The 20,048-nt window shown below is 47.1% G+C and overlaps 1 protein-coding gene across 22 annotated transcripts in view; it reads right to left on the minus strand.

Moving 5' to 3' along the window:
* Positions 1–19,777, minus strand: part of TRAF3 (TNF receptor associated factor 3) — a 120,710-nt gene extending 100,933 nt beyond the window's left edge. For 10 of the 22 annotated variants that reach the window (XM_081548710.1, XM_081548700.1, XM_081548709.1 and 7 more), the window contains exon 1: positions 18,251–18,453. The gene's annotated coding sequence lies outside the window, so the exon portion shown is untranslated. The other 12 variants (XM_081548714.1, XM_081548703.1, XM_081548694.1 and 9 more) reach the window with 5 other exon arrangements.
* Between the last annotated feature and the right edge of the window lie 271 nt (positions 19,778–20,048).

A 20,048-nucleotide genomic window follows, 5' to 3' on the forward strand; every position in this document is an offset into this window, starting at 1 on the left:
AAGGAAAACTCTAATCCTAAAAGAAATCGATCCTCAATACTCATTGGAAGGACTGATGCTGAAGCTGAAGCTCCAATACTTTGGCCACATGATGCAAAGAGCCGACTCACCAGAAAAGATTGAAGGCAGGAGGAGAAGGGGACGACAGAGGATGAGATGATTGGATGGCATCAGCGACTCGATGAACATGAGTTTGAGCAAGCTCTGGGAGTTGGTGATGGACAGGGAGGCCTGGAGTGCTGCAGTCCACGGGGTCACAAAGAGTCAGACATGACTGAGCGACTAAACAACAACAGCTCTAACTCCTAATGTGACGGCATTTGGAGATGGGCCTCTGGGAAATAATTAGGGGCCCAATAAGAGAAGATACCAGAGAGCCTGCTTCCTGCCTGTCTCCCTACCATGCAGGACACAGTGAAAAGGCGACACACCTACACGCCGGGAACAGGAACTTCACCTGGAGACTGAGCTGGCTGGCAGCTTATCTGTGGGTTTCCAACCTCCAGAACGGTGAGAAATAAGTTCCTATTGCTGAAGCCACACAATCTGTGATGCTTTGTTAGGACTGCCTGAGCTAACACATGCCTCCTTCATGAAGTGTAATGTCCCAGGTTGAAATGAACAGTCCGAGTGTCTCAGTTATTTATACAAACACACACACCCCTAGCACGTAACAGCATGACTGGCATTCATGAAGTGCTTTATAAAGGTTTGCTGACTCCAGAAAGCAGGCAGAGAAGGGACATACCTCAACATAACGAAGACCATATATGATAAAGGCACAGTTAATATCATACTCGATGGTGAAAGGCTGATAGTATTTCCTCTAAGATCGGGAACAAAACAAGGAGGCCCACTCTAACCACGTTTATTCAACAGAGTTTCGGAAGTCCTAGCAAAAGCAGTCAGAGAAGAAAAAGAAATAGAAGGAATTCAAATTGTAAAAGAAGCAGCAAAAACAGTCACTCTTTGCAGATAACATGATACTATACATAGAAAATCCTAAAGACACCACCAAAAACTATTAGAGTTCATGAATGAATTCAGTAAAGTTGCAGTATACAAAATCAATATACATAAATCAACTGCATTTCTTATATACTAACAAGAAGAGAAAGTAAGGAAACAACCCCATTTACCATGGCATCAAAAAGAACAAAATACCTAAGGAAAAAAACCTATCTAAGGAGGCAAAAGATCTGTACTCTGAAAACTGTGCGACACTGATGAAAGAGCCCAAAGATGATGCAAATAAATGAAAAGCTACACTGTGCTCCTAGAGTAGAAGAGTGAGTATGCTTAGAACGCCTACACTACTCAAGGCAATCTAGAGAGCCAACACAGTCAAATTATCAATGGCATTTTTCACAGAACTAGAACCAAAAAAAAGAAAAAATTTTGATTTGTGTGGAAACACAAAAGGCCCTGAATAGCCAAAGCCATCCTGAGAAAGAAAGAGGGAGCTGGAAGAACCAGCCTCCCTAACTTCAGATTATACTACAAAGCTACAGTACTCAAAACGGTACTGTACCAAAAGAAACACAGATCAATGAGACAGGACAGACATCCCAGAAATAAACCTATGCACCTATGGTCAATTAATCTACAACAAAGGAGGGAAGGATGTACACTGGAGAAAACACAGTCTCTTCAACAAGTGGTGCTGGGAAAACTAGACAGTAACGTGTAAACGAATGAAATTAGAACATTTGCTAACATCATCTACAAAAATAAACTCAAAATGGATTAAAGATCAGACTTTCCTGGTGGTTCCATGGTTTAAAATATGCCTGCCAGTGCAGAGGACACGGGTTTGATTCCTGGTTCAAGAAAATCCCACATGCCGGGGGGGCAACCAGGCTCATGCCTCACAACTACTGAGCCCACACTCCAGAGCCCGTGCGCCTCAACAACGGAGCCCGGACACTGCCAACCAATGAGCCCGCACTCCAGAGCCCGTGCGCCTCAACAACGGAGCCCGGACACTGCCAACCAATGAGCCCGCACTCCAGAGCCCGTGCGCCTCAACAACGGAGCCCGGACACTACCGATCAGCGAGCCTGCACTCCAGAGCCCATGCGCCTCAACAACGGAGCCCGGACACTACCAACCAGCGAGCCCGCACTCCAGAGCCCACGCACCTCAACAACGGAGCCCAGACACTACCGACCAGTGAGCCCGCACTCCAGAGCCCGTGCACCTCAACAACTGAGCCCGGACACTACCGACCAGGCCCGTGCGCCTCAACAACGGAGCCCGGACACTACCGACCAGTGAGCCCGCACTCCAGAGCCTGTGCGCCTCAACAACTGAGCCCAGACACTACTGACCAGTGAGCCCACACTCCAGAGCCCGTGCACCTCAACAATGGAGCCTGAACACTACCGACCAGCGAGCCCACACTCCAGAGCCTGTGCTCTGCAACAAGAAGCCACCACAATGAGAAGCCTATGCACCGCAACTGGAGAGTACCTCCTCTCGCTGCAGCTAGAGAGAGCCCGTGCACAGCACAGACATAAATAAAATAAATTAAAAAAAAGAAAAAACAGGAAAAGTCTTTAAAAAATGGATTGAAGACCTAAATATAAGACCGGATACTATAAAACTCCTACAGGAAAACATAGACAGAACACTCTTGGACATAAATTGCGGCAATATCTTTTCAGATCCATCTCCTAGAGTAATGGAAATAAAACAAACCAAAAAATGGGACCTAATTAAATTTAAAAGCTTTTGCACAGCAAAGGAAAACCATAAACAAAACAAAAAGACAACCTACAGACTGGGAGAAAATATTTGCAAACAATGTGACCAACAGGGATTAATTTCTAAAATATACAAATAGCTCAAACAACTCAATATAAAAAATAAAAACAACTCAATCTAAAAATGGGCAGAAGACCTAGACATTTCTCCAAAGACATACAGATGGCAAACAGGCACATGAAAAATGCTCATCATCGCTAATTATTAGAGAAATGCAAATCAAAACTACAATGAGGTATCACCTTACATCGGTAAGAATAGTCATCACCAAAAAGAACAGAGAAAAAGGAACCCCCCTACACACTAGCGGGGATGTAAACCGGTGCAGCCACTGCGGAGATGTGAAAAGTGAACCCCCTACACACTAGTGGGGATGTAAACCGGTGCAGCCACTGCGGAGGACAGTGTGAAAAGCGAACCCCTACACACTAGTGGGGATGTAAACCAGTGCAGCCCCTGCGGAGGACAGTGTGAAAAGTGAACCCCCTACACACTAGTGGGGATGTAAACCGGTGCAGCCACTGCGGAGATGTGAAAAGTGAACCCCCTACACACTAGTGGGGATGTAAACCAGTGCAGCCACTGCAGAGGACAGTGTGAAAAGTGAACCCCCTACACACTAGTGGGGATGTAAACCAGTGCAGCCACTGCGGAGGACAGTGTGAAAAGTGAACCCCCTACACACTAGTGGGGATGTAAACCAGTGCAGCCACTGCGGAGGACAGTGTGAAAAGTGAGAGTGAAAGTGGCTCAGTCATGTCCAACTCTTGCGACTCCATGGACTATATTTATATTGTCCATGGACTTCTCCAGGCGAGAATACTAGAGTGGGTACCCTTTCCCTTCTCCAGGGGATCTTCCCAACCCAGGGATTGAATCCAGGTCTCCCACATTGCAGGCGGATTCTTTACCAGCTGAGCCACAAGGGAAGTCCAAGTATACTGGAGTGGGTAGCCTATCCCTTCTCCGGCGGATCTTCCCGACCCAGGAATCGAAGCCGGGTCTCCTGCATCGCAGGCAGATTCTTTACCAACTGAGCTATCAGGGAAGTCCAGAGAACAGTATGGAGTGTCCTTAAAAAACTAAAAATAAGAGTTGCCATCTGATCCTGCAATCCCATTCCTGAGCATATACCTGGAGGAAACCGTAATTCAAAAAGTTGCATGCACCCCAATGTTCACAGCAGCACTACTTACAATACCCAAGGCATAGAAGCAAACTAAATGTCCATCAACAGATGAATGGATAAAGAAGGTGTGGTGTGTGTATATATACTGAGCAGTGGCATACTTCTCAGCCATATAAAAAGAATGAAATAATGCCATTTGCAGCAACATGGATGGACCTAGGTATTATTATACTAAGCAAAGAAAGCCTACATAGAAAAGACAAATATCATATGATTATCACTCACCTGTAGAATCTTAAAAAAATACAAATTAACTTATTTACAAAATAGAAATAGATCAATAGACATAGAAAACAAATTTATGGTTTCCAAAGGGGAAAGGAGGAGGGAAGGATAAATTAAGAGGCTGGGGTTAACACATAACACACTATTATATATGAAACAGATAAACAACAGAGATCTACTGTACAGCACAGGGGATGATACTCAATATTTTATAATAACCTATGAGGGAAAATATGTATGTATGTAAATAACTGAATCACTGCTATATACCTGAAACTAATATGTCACTGTAAATCAACTATACTTCAATAAAATTTCTTTTAAAAAGTTTGCTGAGCTAAACAAAATCTGGTCAGTGTTCATTTAAATGCTTTTCCTTATACTCTTCACATACACACACACACACACACACACACACAACTAAGCACTGAACTCAGCCAAGCACCCAGCAGATAAACCTGTGCTAAAACAGTGAGTGTCTGCTGGACACCTCCTCTACTCTCTTTCCTGGGCTGAAACTTGCATACTCCTTTAGCCTTAAATACCGTATTTCCTTTCTCTGGTGAATTCCTTTTTTAAGGCTTACTATTCCATTATCACAATAACCACTCCTGTCACCACTATTCCTCTCTAGCACGAAAAGAAACAGAGGTTGCAAAGGGTAAAAATAAGTTGCCGGAGGCCACAAAGACTGGTGGGTCTTGTGCACGGGTCTCGATGCCTGAATCTTGTCCCCCTGCAGCAGGGCTTCTACTGGTGGGAGGCTCCTATCCCCCGACGTCCACCTCTCCAGACCCTGGCTCACCAACAGGGAGTCTCCATGCTTTGCGTCACTTCAGGTAACTGAGAACCTTTTACGTCTGCTGTGTCACACTTGGAAGAACATAATGTCAAAGCTCTCAGAGTCCTACCTTCCACTGTGAATGCCACTGCCCTCCTGACCCCTCATCTTCCCCAATCCGCTCGTCTCATTCCCCTTCTTTAGCCCCTATGTTGGTCACCCCTGGGCCACAGTCACACAGGCACCGCATTCTGGCAGACTCCTACAGGTAATAATGAATGAAAAAAGTAAGTAGTATCCAAAGACCCATCCCCCCAACTTGCAGAGAGCAACTACCTTCTCCCTGATGAGAAGGCCACGGCCAGCAGACTTCTGGAATTCATAAAGAATAAGGAATGGGAAGCCCACACCCAAAAAATTTCATATTTCTCTCTCTATATATATATGGGGAGGGGACTTCCTTGGTGACTCAGTAAAGAGTCACCTGCATGGTGTACCTACATTGGCAGTTAAAGAATCCACCTGCCAACGGAGAAGACGCAGGTTTGATCCCTGGGTTGGGAACATCCCCTGGAGGAGGAAATGGCAACCCACTCCAGTATTCTTGCCTGGGAAATCCCATGGCGAGCTCCGGTCCATGAGAACTCAAAAGAGTCCGACACAGCTTAGCGACTAAATGACAAGACAACAAGGGACAGTCTTGGGAAGTCGTTTAGAGCAGAGGCTGCGGACCTGAAGAGCTGGAGTTTGTTTTGGGGCTGCCCTGGTGGCACAGAGAGTAAAGAATCTGCCTGCGATGCAGGAGATCAGATCTGGGTTCAATTCCTGGGTCAGGAAGATCCCCTGGAGAAGGGAATGTTTACCCACCCCAGAATTCTTCTCTGGAGAATTCTCCATGGACAGAGGAGCCTGACGGGTATGAATGTGTGTGTGGGCGTGTGTGTGTGTGTGTGTGTGTATCTGTGTATGTATAATATGGGTGTATGTATATATATGGGTGTATGTACATGTATGTGTCTATGTATATATGTGTGTGCTCACGCATATGTATGTGTGTATGTAGTGTGTGTGTGTGTGTGTGTGTATACACACCTATGTGTATGTATTTATGGGCTTCCCAGGTGGCAGCAGTGGTAAAGAACCTGCCTGCCAATGCAAGAGATGCAGAGAGGTTGGGAAGATCCCCTGCAGCAGGTGGCTACCCTACTCAAGTATTCTTGCCTGGAAAATTCCATAGACAAAGGAGTCTGGCGGGCTAAGGTCCAGGGGAGTCACAAAGAATTGGACACAACTAAGCGAACACATATATATTTATGTAAAACTTTACTATAAGAGGCCTCAGATCATCTAGACCAGAGGTTCTTACATCAGGCCTGATGGGAGGCCTCCAGAAGCTCCCAGGACTCCTTGAAACGCCATGCATGAGTCACCCCAGTGTATCCACCACCTAAAGGTGGTGGCTCTACACTCACACTACTTTGGACAAAGGTTAGATACTCAGGAGTGACGGGCATCTGGGAACACAGGCAAGCCACGCTTGGGAAGCACGAACCTGGGCGGCTCTGTGGCACTGCCTCTGGGCCAGGATGCTGCCATGGCAGCGCTGGGCAGGCAGGGCTCTCTGCGCGGGCGCAAGCAGAGGGCACACGTGGGACACAGTTGCACCCCTCCACACCCCTATTATCCCGATATTTGGTGGCTTCACTGGAACCAAAGATGCAGATTCCTTGTTTCAAGATTTAAATCCACTTCCTCCATCCTCTCTGACCTCATCATATTTGCTCCCACTCAAATAGTGTTGCAATCATCTGCTGAGACAGGCAGAGAAGGCAGATTTACAGAAAATGAGATTTCTAGTTAGGACCAATGCAGACGCACCTCGGCACATGCTGTCAAACCCTAACTTTATTCTAATAAATCCCTACTAGAATGATCTAGAGTTAAGAAAAGGAAATTTGGGATACAGGCTTACTAATATATTCTTCATGAAATTTTGTTTTAAGAACAGAGAATTGTAATACTCTTCAAAATGAAAGTGAAGTTTTTAAATAACTTTTAAAATGAACTAATAGGAGAGAAATTTCACAGACCCAAAATTATACCTGAGAAACTTCTGACAACAGATGATCAAGGATGCCCCATTACATATAAATCACACATTTTATATAGGCAATTACCATTTTATGAATGGGTGTGTCCATTTGTGAATTCTTGGTTCAGAACACAGAATGCATTTTCTCACCAAAGAGGGTAACACGCTACAGCTGGCATTTCCATTTCGGCCCACAACAGCCTCTCTTAGAAAGTATCCACAATATGTATATTGTTGCCAGCACCACAGAATCTAACCACCATACATGTAACGGGTTAAAGAAGGTCCCAAGTCCCCTGCCACTCCTCTCTTCAAGAGGCGGGCTCTATGTCCCCTCTCCTTAATCCAGGAGTATGCTGTGGGTTCTTCAACCAACAGACACAACAGGAGTAACGCTACACCCATCTGTCAGCTCCACTTCCCCTCCTCCTGCAACCACTCTAGGAGTCTTTGGCTGCCATGTAAGAAGTCCCACCACCCTAGCAGAGAGGTCACCTGACGAGGCCCTGACACCACATGGAAAGTGAGGAACCACTAAGCCTGGCCTTCTAACCATCCACACATGTGAGCATTGCCATTTTGGACCCTCCAGACCAGACCAGAGACCAGATAAATACCAGTGAGTAGCTTCCGTTAATGCCACATAGAGCAGAAGAATCACCCAGCTAAGCCCTGCCTGACCAACCCACAGAACCATACTATCTATTAATAATAACAAATTACTGTTTTAGGTCACAGATGCTTAGGATGGTTTGTTACTCAGCAATCATTATCTAGAACAATCGGCGGTTTTTCAGGAAATAACAGAAGCTCTGGCGCTGGCATCAGGAATAGAGTCCCTTCCTCCATTCTCCAGGGCTGACACAGAGTTAAGGTGGTAATGTCAGCCAGGATTTTGCTAGATATTAGCCACTGGAGAAGCCTTGTGTTGGGAAGCAAGGAGGTACGCAGTATGATCATCATCAAAGAGCTTTCCTGTCTGCTTCAAAACCCTCCTAGAATTTTCTACACACTACTGAGGACAGGTTTCAAAATTCTGAAGAAACACAATGTACAGTCAAAATGCAGTTGATACCTTGATACCAAAGCAAAAGATACAAATAAAGAAAATGAAGGACCAATATTCTATATAAACACAGATGAGAAAATTCTCAACAAAACAGTAGCAAACCAAATCCAACAACACATTAAGAGGATTATGCACCATGACAAAGTGAGACATATCCTAGGAAAGCAAGGGAGGCTCAACACACAAAAATCAATTAACGGAGCACACCACATTAATAGAAGGAAGGGGGAAAACCAGACACACAGAAAGCATCTGACACAATTCAACAACCTTTCATCACAAAATAATCAGTATGCTAGGAATTTAAGGGAACTTCCTTAACATGACAAAGGGCACTTTTTTTTTCTAAACCACACATAACTTCATAATCACACTGAAAAGTTTTCCCCTAAGCTCAGGAACAAGACAAGGATGTCTGCTTTCACCACTGCTATTCAAACTGCAGGAGAAGTCCTAGCCAGAGCAATGAGGCAAGAAAAAGAAATAAAAGGTACCAACACTGCAAAGAAAGAAAGAATCTCTATTTGCCAATGACATCACTATATATGTAGAAAATCCCATGGAATCTACCAAAAAAACTAATAGAGGTAATAACTAAATTCAGCAAGGTTTCAGGGTATATTATCAACACACAAAAATCAGTTGTGTTTTTATAAACCAGCACAATTCAAAAAGAAAATTAAAGAAACAATTCCATTTATAATAACATCCAAAAGAATACAATACCCAGGTATAAATTTAACCAAGGAAGCAAAAAATTTATATACTGAAACTATAAAATCTTACTGAAAGAAATTAAAGACATCTCACGGTCATGAATTGGAAGACTCAGTACTACATGGCAATTTCCCAAAGCAGATTTAATGCAATCCCTGTCAAAATTCCAATGACCTTTTTGAAGAAAGAGAAAAACTGATCCTCAAATTAATATGGAGCTATAAGGGGTGCCAAGTAGTCAAAGCAATATTGAAAAAGAAAAATAAAGTTGGAAGACTCAGACTTCTCAAACTTACTACTTCAAAACTTTTCAAAAAGCTAAGATAATCAAAATGGTGTGCTACTGGCATAAGGACAGACATATAGACCAATGGAATAGAACTGAGAGTCCAGAAATAAATTCAAACGTATATGCTAATTTATTTCCAACAAAGGTGCCAAGACCATCCAATGGAGAAAGAACAGTCTCTTCAACAAATGGTAGTGGGACAACTGGATGATCATATGCAAAAGATGAAGTGGGACTCCTACCTCATTTATAAAAATTAACTCAAAATGGACCAAAGATGTAAATGTAAGAATTGCAACTATAAAATATACAGGTAAATCTTCATGATCTCGGATTTGGCAATGGATTTTCAGGTTTGATACCAAAAGCAAAAGGAAAAACAACAACAAAATAAAGTGGAATTCATCAAAATTAAAAACTTCTGGGCATCAAAGGACATGATCAAGAATGTGAAAGAACAACCAACAGAATAGGAAAAATATTTGTCAATCATAAACCCATTAAGAGTTAAATACCCAAAACATATGAAGAACTCCTACAACTCAACAACAAAAGAGACAACTCAGTTAAAACACGGGCAAAGGACTTGAAAGCATGTTGTTTCAAAACAGATATACAATGAAAAGATATTCAATGTCATTGGTCATCAAGGAAATACGTAACCACCATGAGATACCATTTTACATCCACTAAAATAGCTTTAATCCAAAAAAAAGGCAAATGTTGACAAAGATGTGCAGAAATTGGAACCCTCGTACACTGCAGGTGGGGACAAGTTAGACACAGAATGACCATATGACCCAGCAATTCCACTCCTAGGCATATTACCCAAGAGAAATGAAAACACTACGTCTACACAGAAACATGTATGTGTGTGTGTACACAAACACACACCCACACATACATATACACACACACACACATATACATATAACTCATAATAGCCAAAAGGTAAAAACCCAAACATCCAACAGTGGATAAATGGATAAATAAACTGATATACACATAAATGGAATACTATTCAACCACAAAAAAGGAACAAAATACTGATACATGCTACAACATGGATATACCCCCAAAACATTATGCTACGTAAAAGAAGCTAGATACAAAAGGTCAGGGGCTGTATGATCCTTTTCATATGACATACTCAGAACAAGCAAATCTACAGCCACAGAAAGTAGATTAGAGGCTGTTAGGGTTAGAAGAAAAGGGGGCAGAGGGAATGATTCCTTATCGAGTACAGAATGTCTCACAGGGTGACGGAAAAGTGCTGAAACTAGAGCAAGCCCTATGGTTGCACAAAATTGTGAATACACTACATACCATTGAACTGTACACTTCGAAATAGGTAACTGAATATTATGTAAATTCTGCCTCAATAAAAGAAAATTTAGTTGAACCACTGATCAACTCATACAAACGCCTGAGTATCTAACATACTCCAGGCACTCTTCTAGGAAATGGGTTATGGTGATGGACAAAAATTAAAGATGCAAGGTAAGTGACTAGAGAGTGAGAGCAGGGGCCATCTCAATTAACTAGGGTGTTGAAGGAAAACCTAGAAGAGGTGACATCTGAACGGAGATTGGAACAATTTTAATATTATTATGCTAAATAATGGAAGAAAATAATGTACTAAAATATAGTTTTAAATTTATCAAAAAAATCATCATATGTAAAAATTGCTAAAAAAGTGAGGGCCTATCTAAGACATTCCTTTTTGTGCAAATAGTGATTTTTAGTTTCCAGATATTTTATTCTTTGTTAAAAATAATTTCTTTAGAGTCCAATAATGTGCTTCTTCTACCCCTACCTGCCTTCGAGGGCCAGGCCCACCCACTCCCAAGACAGCTTACTGTTCACCTTGTTAACAAGCATGTTCTCCCTTTAGGAAATCACGCAGGAAAGGAATTCCCACTCACGACCTACCAGATCCCCACATCCACTCACATTCTCACTTTCAGTCCTCAGAATTATCCCTTCATAGATGAGAAAACTGAGGTTCGAAAGGATAAATAACTTACTATCACAGTGACCTAAAGGAAGGACCAGAATTCAAACTGGGTCTGACTTCAGACCCAAACTCCTCCCACATGTAAATTCATCCCATCTGAGATGGCCCGAGAACATTTTGGGCCAGACTGTGAAAATACGATGAAGCCCTGTCCTTAAGAAGCTTGTCATCGCAACACTAGAGACCCATCCAAGATGCACCAGAACCTCCCTCAAGCTGGAGAAGGCAGGGCAGGCTTCCCCAGAAACACGAGGCCCTTGCCATCTCTCCCACACCACTGCCTTAACCCCACTGCCTCTAACCTGGTGTGAGGACAAAGAAGACCTGCCCTCTGTCGCTTGAGGAACCTGACCTTGAGACCTCAGTGTCCAGCTGTCACCCCGAGTACTCAGCCCTCCCTCTGGCAGGTACGGATGGCTACGAAACACGCCCCCGCCCCGCAGTCCAGTCATCACCAAAAGTTTACAGTGGTTCTAGCAGAAGAGCCACGTCAAATCTTCAACAAAATACCAGTGACATCATTTCCTTGCTAACTGTGGAGGTTTGTCTTTAACTCATTCCCATAAGCAATCCGCAGTTATAATTAAATTCCACATGAATGGGTGGAATCTGTCCATGTTGGGCTGTAACCAGCTCTCTAGAGTGAAGAGGCCTCCGGGACTTGTTCACCCCTAACAAGCTAATATTTGTAAAACCCTGTAAAGACATAATGACTACATACTATCATTATTACTAGACTACCGGTTTAAATGTAAATTAAGAGAGAAAGGGGAAAGAAACACATTAGTAAATCAAGTTTGGGACCTCTCCTCGGCAAGAACCACAGAGCAAAGACTGCCTTCACTGAACTTACCGAAAGGAGTGGAATTGCAGGGTGGCTGCTACAGGAAAATGAGACGGAGGGAGGGGACAGAGCGCCAGGAGGAGTCCATGCGGGCAGAACAGGCGCTGGAGCAGAGGAAGGGCCGTGTGCAAAGCACATGCTGGAAAAACACACGATGTCAAACATCTAGAATCTGAAAGCAAAACTAAAAAGTCTAGACTAAGAACAAGACCTAAAAGCGGATTGTAAATTCAGCCTAAACTGACCACAGAGCCGAATGGTGAAAACACGGACTCTGGAGTCCAGCAGGCCTGAGGCTCTTCCTTTTCCCCATCTGTAAAATGGGGACAAGTCTTCCCTCCAGAGCCAGGCTGGCACAAAGGTGGCGCCCAAAGGCAGCCCGTTTCCTCCTGAGGCCGGCACCCTGATCGGTAGCCACGGAGAGCCCCGCAGGCTGTCAGGACCTCCCCTCTCGCTCTGGCTCGCCGTCCCCGGAAAGACCTGCGCACGCACGGCACCCACCACGCGGTGCTGTAACCAGACCACTCCCCCAGCTTACTCCTCTCACAGAAGCTCCTTGAGGACAGTGCTCATATGGCATCTTACTTCACTTTTTAGCGCTGGCAAACTAGCATAGCTCCTGGGTAAGTTCTCCCCCAAAATGTGAGTTGATTAATTTTCAATTATCCCAAATTGGATAGAGGCCAAGCCGCTTCCCCGGGGCCAATATTGGGGAAATGAAGACTGCAGGGGGCAAAGGAAAAACAAACACCTCTACTCTGGGTGAACTGCGCCTGTGCTGCCCGCCTTACCCAACACTCTCAGCCAGCTGCCTCCACAGTAAACGAGGGAACTTCTCGCCGACATCTCTCCACATCCATCTGATGCATTAGTTTACATTCTAAGGTCTCGACCCTCTTCCTCTATTATCTATTAGATCTCAGTGCTCTATTACCACAAAAATTAACATCAGTAGAAGGGTCTCTTGTCTATCTCTTTCATAAGAAGCAAGTCTGTGCCTGTTGCTTTTCATCCCATTTTACAGATGGAGACACTAATTCAGTTCTGCTGGGCAGAACTGGGCAGGACTGGGATTTCAATCTTTAAAGCTGGTGCCTTCCACCACGCCCACACTTCTCAAGCCAGAAGGTGGATGGTCCCTAGGACACGTGGCAGGAATGCCAGGGGACCCCTCACCGACCCTGGGGGAGCCAAGGATGAACACAGTGCATCTTCTGGAGAATCCAATGCACTCAAAATCTGAAGGGGACAAGGCGTGTTTACAGCAAAAGAAAAAAAAAAACACACAGACATATTACTGAGTACAGTATAAAATTCCTATTAAATTTTAAGATAAAACTTAATGGGCTTAGATTCCTATCAAGGGTTTGAGATATACTGAACTAAAACCATGCCTTTCCCACAGAAAAAAGCCTTCTGAAACCAGAACACTTGATTTACCCCATAATAACATTTCAAACACCAGGCTATATTAATCCAAAAAAGACAGAATTTAATTTCCAGAATAAAGTTGTGACTCCCGGGCATTACTGGGCAAGGCAGGACTCAGGAGAACAGATTTCCTTGCGTTTCCTCTTTAAGTCATTCAAAGCACCCAGGAAAGTTAAGATGCTGGATAAAGATCCCCATCTTACAAGCCCCCTCACACAACAAACCTGGAAGCTAAGTGCTATCAGAACTGGGGGTGGAGGGGGCACAGTCCAGAGCGGCGGCCACAGGGCGCCCCCACCTGCAGACACATATGCCAAACCACACGGAGCCACCGGGCGAGCATCTGTTACATCCCTCTTCCTTCCCAAACTCGCAGAGTCCGGACACAAACACTGACGGAGCGTCAGTCGACCATGTGCCAGGCCCTGAGGGGGCGGGGGAGAAGGGGGTCTAACCAGCACCCCGCTACCTCAAGTGTAGCAGGTCTCCTACTGGACGTTAACCTTCCAGGGTGCAGCCAGTCACTGAAAACCTTCACTACAATTTTGACTCCTGGAAACTAATGTTTTAGTATTTTTGATGCTACTGTCGTCCTGAAGATTACTTTGTCCCAATCAATTAATGAATTTAGCTTTTCTCTCCATTCAAAGAAACCAAGTTTCCAATAAATATGCTTATGGTTTTTACCACAGAATTGGTGTTTTAATTGGAAAATAAATTAGGTTATCAGAAGAGCAGGCATGATATCTTTCTTGGTAGAATGGCCTCATGAGAAGTTACCAAATAACCTCCATTAAAAAAAAACATGGAGCCGGGAATTCCCTGGCGCTCCAGTGGTTAGGACTCTGCACTTTCACTGCCTAGGGCCCAGGTTCAATCCCAAGATGGGAAAATAAGATCCTACAAGCAGCGCATTGCAGCCAAAAACAAACAGCAACAAAAAACCATGGAATTATACATCAGCATGGAGTAAACCTTATAAAAAAGTAAACCATGAAATGAACTTACAGGGAGCTTTTTTATTTCTTGAGAATTAAAGAGAGCTAGGTCATTTCAGCATGGATGACAGAGCAGTAGGTTTAGGGGTGTCCCCTGGGGAAGGGGCTTTCTAACACTTACTCCCCTCCCCACCACCTTTTGAGACTTTCCACCTACGGTGAGAAATGGCAGGGAAAGCCAAGTGCGGCCGCCCAGGTCAGGGGCCACTGCCCTGTCCCCACCACAGACCTGGCCCACCGCAGGGCAGATCTCTTGGTCACAAAGGGCCTGGCAGGGGCCAGGGGACAGCATGGGAATCAGTACAACCGGAAGCCCACTGAGCACCAGCATCACCAAGATCGCATCTACTGGCATAAAGCAACAGGCCCGCAAACCGTCAGATGCCACTTTCCCAAAACAAAGGGAGGCGGGGAGAAATCCTCTTCCTGCCAATCTCAAGGTGGGCCTGTGGCACCTGCCCTCTTGGCACTGGGTTCAACACCCACTTCCCAGAGGCCTTCCCTGACCACCCCACCAGCCAGGAGCTGTCTACCCCTTTCCTGAACTTCCACCATACTTCCAGTCCACTGCGCGCTCCGCTAACCCACTTTAGTCTCCTCTGTGGGACTTCTCTAGCCTCTTCCTAGTGGAGCTGCACTCTCTAGCTGAGCGGCCAACTTCCTTAAGGCAGGGTGGTGAAACCTTCCTTTTTCCTCTCACTTCTGGGCACAAGCTCAGTCCTGGTGCTACTTGGTCAAACACCACTGGTTTCTGGCATCTTCCTCCACTACGCACAGGGGCTGAGACCATGCTCTCAAAGGCAGGTGCTGGAACTCCCTCATCCCAGCACTGGAACCAGAGCGTTATCGGAACTCAAGGCACATTCATTGAACATCAAATTCAAGGAGAAAAAGACTCCCTGTATAGAACTCAGCAAGGGGTTCCAACCTGATTTCTGGAGTTGACAGGAACCCACAACAGTCACCTGCATTTATGACATCTCACCACCTGCCAGCCTCACCCCCAAGTCTGCACAGAGAGACAAGCAATTCTGGCCCAAAAGGAGGCTTTGATGCTTGATGACAAAAACCTCATCTTCTCCTTCCTAAAGTGATCAGTCCCCACTCCTCACTGTGTTGGGCAGACCACAGTCGACGAAGACCCTCTAAAGCGAGAAAGCCATTTTGTATTTTGTAATTATGAATAATAGGTATCACACGAGCACACATAATATTTTCTACATTTTTTCCTTTTCTGTTTAGAGCTGCACTGTCTTCTACTCCATGAGCAGCTGTGGATCCAAAGCCTGCTGCGATGGCACGAGCCATCCTGTCCCCATTCGCCTCTCAACCGCCCTCCTGCCCGCAGCGGTCCAGCCCTCTCGCTGGCTTCGTTCCTTCTGCCCGGAAGAGGTCTGAGCATCATCTCCACATTTAGGCCTCGGCTGCCTCTCTCTGGTCGCCTTCCAAAACCACTGGCCTCACCTCCTCCTTTTCTCACTTTGGAGCTCTTTCCCCAGTTTCTCTCTGTACTTCAAGTCAATATGATGACTCTCCTCCACCAGCAAAATAATAATAAGTTTCCTTCCTCACAGAACTCTTGTAAAGAAGCATGCAGGGGGTCCAGATTCCATGGGATTGACACAGAGGCCCTGGCCTCTGCTAATACAAGGTCTCCTCTGCTAAGTTAACAGTTCTTAAATTGACCATTACAAGGAAACAGCTATTGCATAATATCTGATAGGTTAGATCACTTGCTGTTTGTCGAGTCTTGCTGTACAGAGATGAGAAAATAGAGATGGGCAAATTTAACGCAATTTCCTTTGTTTGCTTGAGCTAGCCCAGACTTGCAACACCACAGTGACAGTTTTTCTTAAAGTACAGCTTTAACATCATCAAAAAGGACTTTAACGGAGTGATAAATCTTTCTTGTCCTTCAGCATATTAGCATATCTATCCCAACAACCCCCCCCCCAAGGTCCTTCCCGCTTTGCACAGCGAAAAATTAAAGGGTTTCTAGCAGGGGTCTTTATAGAATCACAACCCCAAACACAGGGGAAAACAGCCAGAAGCAGCTCAAATGTTTCAGTTAAACTAAGGACTCTCTTCAAACACAAACAAGAGTAGGAATATTTTGATTGTATTAACAGAAACAACTGGCCAGCTGCAACTGCTTGTTTCCAGGGGAATATCTTTACACCCTTCTTTACAATGAGTGAGGCCATCTTACTAGTTTCAAAATGAATGGACAGCATCCAAGGAAAATAACTGGTTTTCTTCTCCCTCACAGAAAAATTCACATGAACGTCTTAGAAAAAAAAAAAAATGCTGGAATTCTCTCTGACAGCTCTCTGCTTCCCTGGCTTCTGCACTGTGACAGCTGGAACAGATGGCGTCTGGGTGAGACACCTTACATCTTAAAGCTCATCCCTGACAAGGTCTGATTTTGACGAGTGGTGCTGGAATCCTAGGTCTGTCAAGGTTTCTGTCCTGAGCACCTACTCACCAGATTTCCAACCTTGTGCATTTTAGGGTTTTCACACTAATAAGGCTTATTTTTGTTTTGGACAAAAATGTTTTTGTCTTGAACTAATTTTCAGTATATATATACTGTCACCACACGATAGTGAAAAAGCAAACACTTCCTTTCATTTGAAAAACAAACGTACACTATTTTGCCAGACATCCTACACATGATGCAGTCTTTTGAACAGGCCATTTTCAAAGATGTGAAAGACAAGAGAAGATTTTAGCACCAACTGATGGTCCACCTGGTCATTTCTTTAGATACAGATTTTATAGACAAATGCAAGATTACAGAACACACAACATTTCGAAAAGCTTCACCAGCAAATGCTAAGAAAAAAAAAAATTATGGCTCCTTCTCAGTTGTATGCTGTGAATGTAAATTAACAAGCGGCAACAACACTCCTCAACACAGCCTTTATGAATCCACAAAAATAAATGAATAAATCACACACACACACACACACCCCTCATCTCATTCTGAAAATTAATTCCCAGCTTAAAACGAAAACCATGAAATAAAATTGCTTCCTTCAACGGACAATTATATGAAGGCTTCTTAGATTTCAAAGCACGTCCACAACACTCCATCCATTTCCATTTTGTTGCTATGTTTTCAAGAGAAAGGTTAAGAATTTTTTTTCCACACGGGATTCTTTCTAAAGGCCTAAATATTAAATAGATGTCCCCAAACGGGGTGAAAACGTGGCAAAGTGTGCGTGAGCAATTAACCGAAGGCGGAATGTGTGTCTTTCGCCCCAAACTAGATCCCAGTACCCGCCTGCCTCCGAGGCCACTGCAGCTCTTCGGTTATGAATCAGTCAGAGGTTCATCTGCAGAGGAATGACTCAGTATAAACTTTTAAATAATGGCTTAAAAAAAAAAAAAAGAACCCAAGCCAGCCCAGGGTGAACACGTTCGGCTATGAAGACACCCGAAACGGTCCGCTCCTCACCCCGCAAAACACACAGCCTCGCCGGAGATGCTGATCTCTCGCCACCCCGGGGGTGAGGGGGGGGTCACGTTTCCAAGAGGCCTCGGCGCCCCGTTTCCTGAAAAGCTGCGGGAGCCCCGGCCCGCGGGGCCCTCGGCCGGGCCGGGCTGGAGGACAAAGTTTCCCGAAGTTGAGGCGTCCGGGGGGCGGGCGGGCGAGCGCGGGCTGGGGCGGGGGCGAGACGGCGCCGCACCGGGCACTCGCCGCCGGGCGCCGGGCCTGCGCCGCCCCGGCCCCGCGCCGACCGACCCGGGCCCGCCCGCCGCCCGCCGCCCAGGGCGCGGGATGGAGCCGCCGGGAATGGAGCCGCCCGCCGCCCGCCAGGCCCCTTACCCGCGTCCGCGCCGCCCGGCCGGCTCAGCAGCGCCGAGCGCGTCCTCCGCCGCGGTCCGCAGCGTCCTGCTCCCCGGGCAGCCCCATGTCGGGGGGCGGGGAAGGGCCGGCGGCCGCCGCCGCCGCCGCCGCCGGCTGGAAAGTCCCTGCTGGGCTGCAACCCGGCTCGCGCACGCGGCGGCCGCGCCGCGCCGCGCTCCCTCGCCCTCACGCACCCTCTCGCAGGCACTTCCTCTCGCGCGCTGGAAATCCCCGCCGGCCGCCGGAGCGCGCCCCGGCGCGCGCCCGCCCCGCCCCCGCCGGCGGCCCCCGCGCGCGCGCGCGCGAGAACTGCGGGAGCCCGCGAGAGCGGCCGGCTCCCCGTGCCGCCGCCCCGCGCGCCCCCGCCCGGCCCCGCGCGCGCCCGCCGCCCGTCGCTAAGGCCCTCCCCCCGGTGCCCGCCGCCTGGCCTTAGCAACGGCGCCGCGGCGCGGGCGGGGGCGGGCTCGGCCGCCGCCAGCGCCGCCCCGCCCCCGCGCGCGCGCCCGGCCCCCGGCGCCGCTCAGCCCCCGCCCCGGGCGTCCCCCACTTTCCGGGTCGAAAAGCCACGCAAGCCGCGTGGGGGCCCGAAAGGTGCAGGTCCCCTTAGGGTCGGGAGGCATGGCGTCACGCGTTTCACCAGCGGGGCCACCCTCACTCCCACCGACATACATTGAGCAAACAGGCTCACACAACTACTCACACTCTCTCCGACACACAGCCAACTCGCGTTTTTACACATGCTCAGACACACATGCTCACAAGACATACACACGCACTCCAAGACACACTTGGTCACAGACATGATCTCATGCGTTCACACTTGTACATGCATTCACACACTCTCTGACAGCCATGCGCCGTCACGCCTGTGCACACTCACACATACACACTCGCTCCTCCACACAACTCCCTCCCCTACACAGGACCAGGTAGTGGGGCTGAGGGAGACTCACCTGCTGTCTGGGCCCTGCTCCCCTTTGAGGGGGGCTCCTAACCCTTTGGTTGGTCTTTCCTTGCTGCCAGGGCCCCTCCCACACCCAGGAAGTTGTGTCTTGATCGAGTGTGAACAGCGTGGCCAGTCTGCCACAAGCTCCCAGAGCGCCCTCCTGGCCTGGGGGCCCCAGGACAGAGTCTGCTGCCCTGTGCACCCCTCCCTTCCCTGGACCCCAGGCCTTCTGGGGCACCCGTTTCTCCACAGGCCTCGGCTCTCTGCCCCCACAAGCCATCAATGATCCCCCAAAGTCCTCTAGGTCTGTGTGTCCAACCTGTTTGGGCCTGGCAAGATGGGGCTACGGCGGAGGGCCTGTCTATCTGTGAGGCTCCAGGCCAACCAAAGAGCAAGGCCATCTATGCACGAGTTGACAGTCAACACGGAGGGAACATCACGGACTGCCCCTTTTTCTCTTCCTCAGAAGGTTCACAGTGATCTCCCGAGCTGAGACCAGTGTCACCAGCTTAAGCCAGTCTCCCTTCTTATACTTCTCCAATGACTCGTTGAATAAAGGCAGGGAGTTCAGCATCTCCTCCAGAGGCTTCCTCTGTGGAACGTTCCAGAACCCTCGACAGTCTGGTCAGGCTGCTGGAACCCCGGCTCTGGCTCCATCAGCCTGCCGGGTGCTTGTTCTCCAGCCGCAGAGGTGGGGCCTCGCTCTCTAGACCCTCAGACTGCGGCAGCGCCCCTCTCGGGCCCCTCGCTGAGAGGGCACAGCTCCCTGAGTTCAGCCCGGAGAACCCAAGATGGCTGTCGTCCCCCCAGCAACCATGTCGAGGTGGCGGG

The sequence above is a fragment of the Giraffa tippelskirchi genome, chromosome 12 (genome assembly GCF_054371585.1).
Source record: "Giraffa tippelskirchi isolate mGirTip1 chromosome 12, T2T-mGirTip1v1.2.pri, whole genome shotgun sequence".
In the NCBI taxonomy this organism is placed as follows: Eukaryota; Metazoa; Chordata; class Mammalia; order Artiodactyla; family Giraffidae; genus Giraffa; species Giraffa tippelskirchi.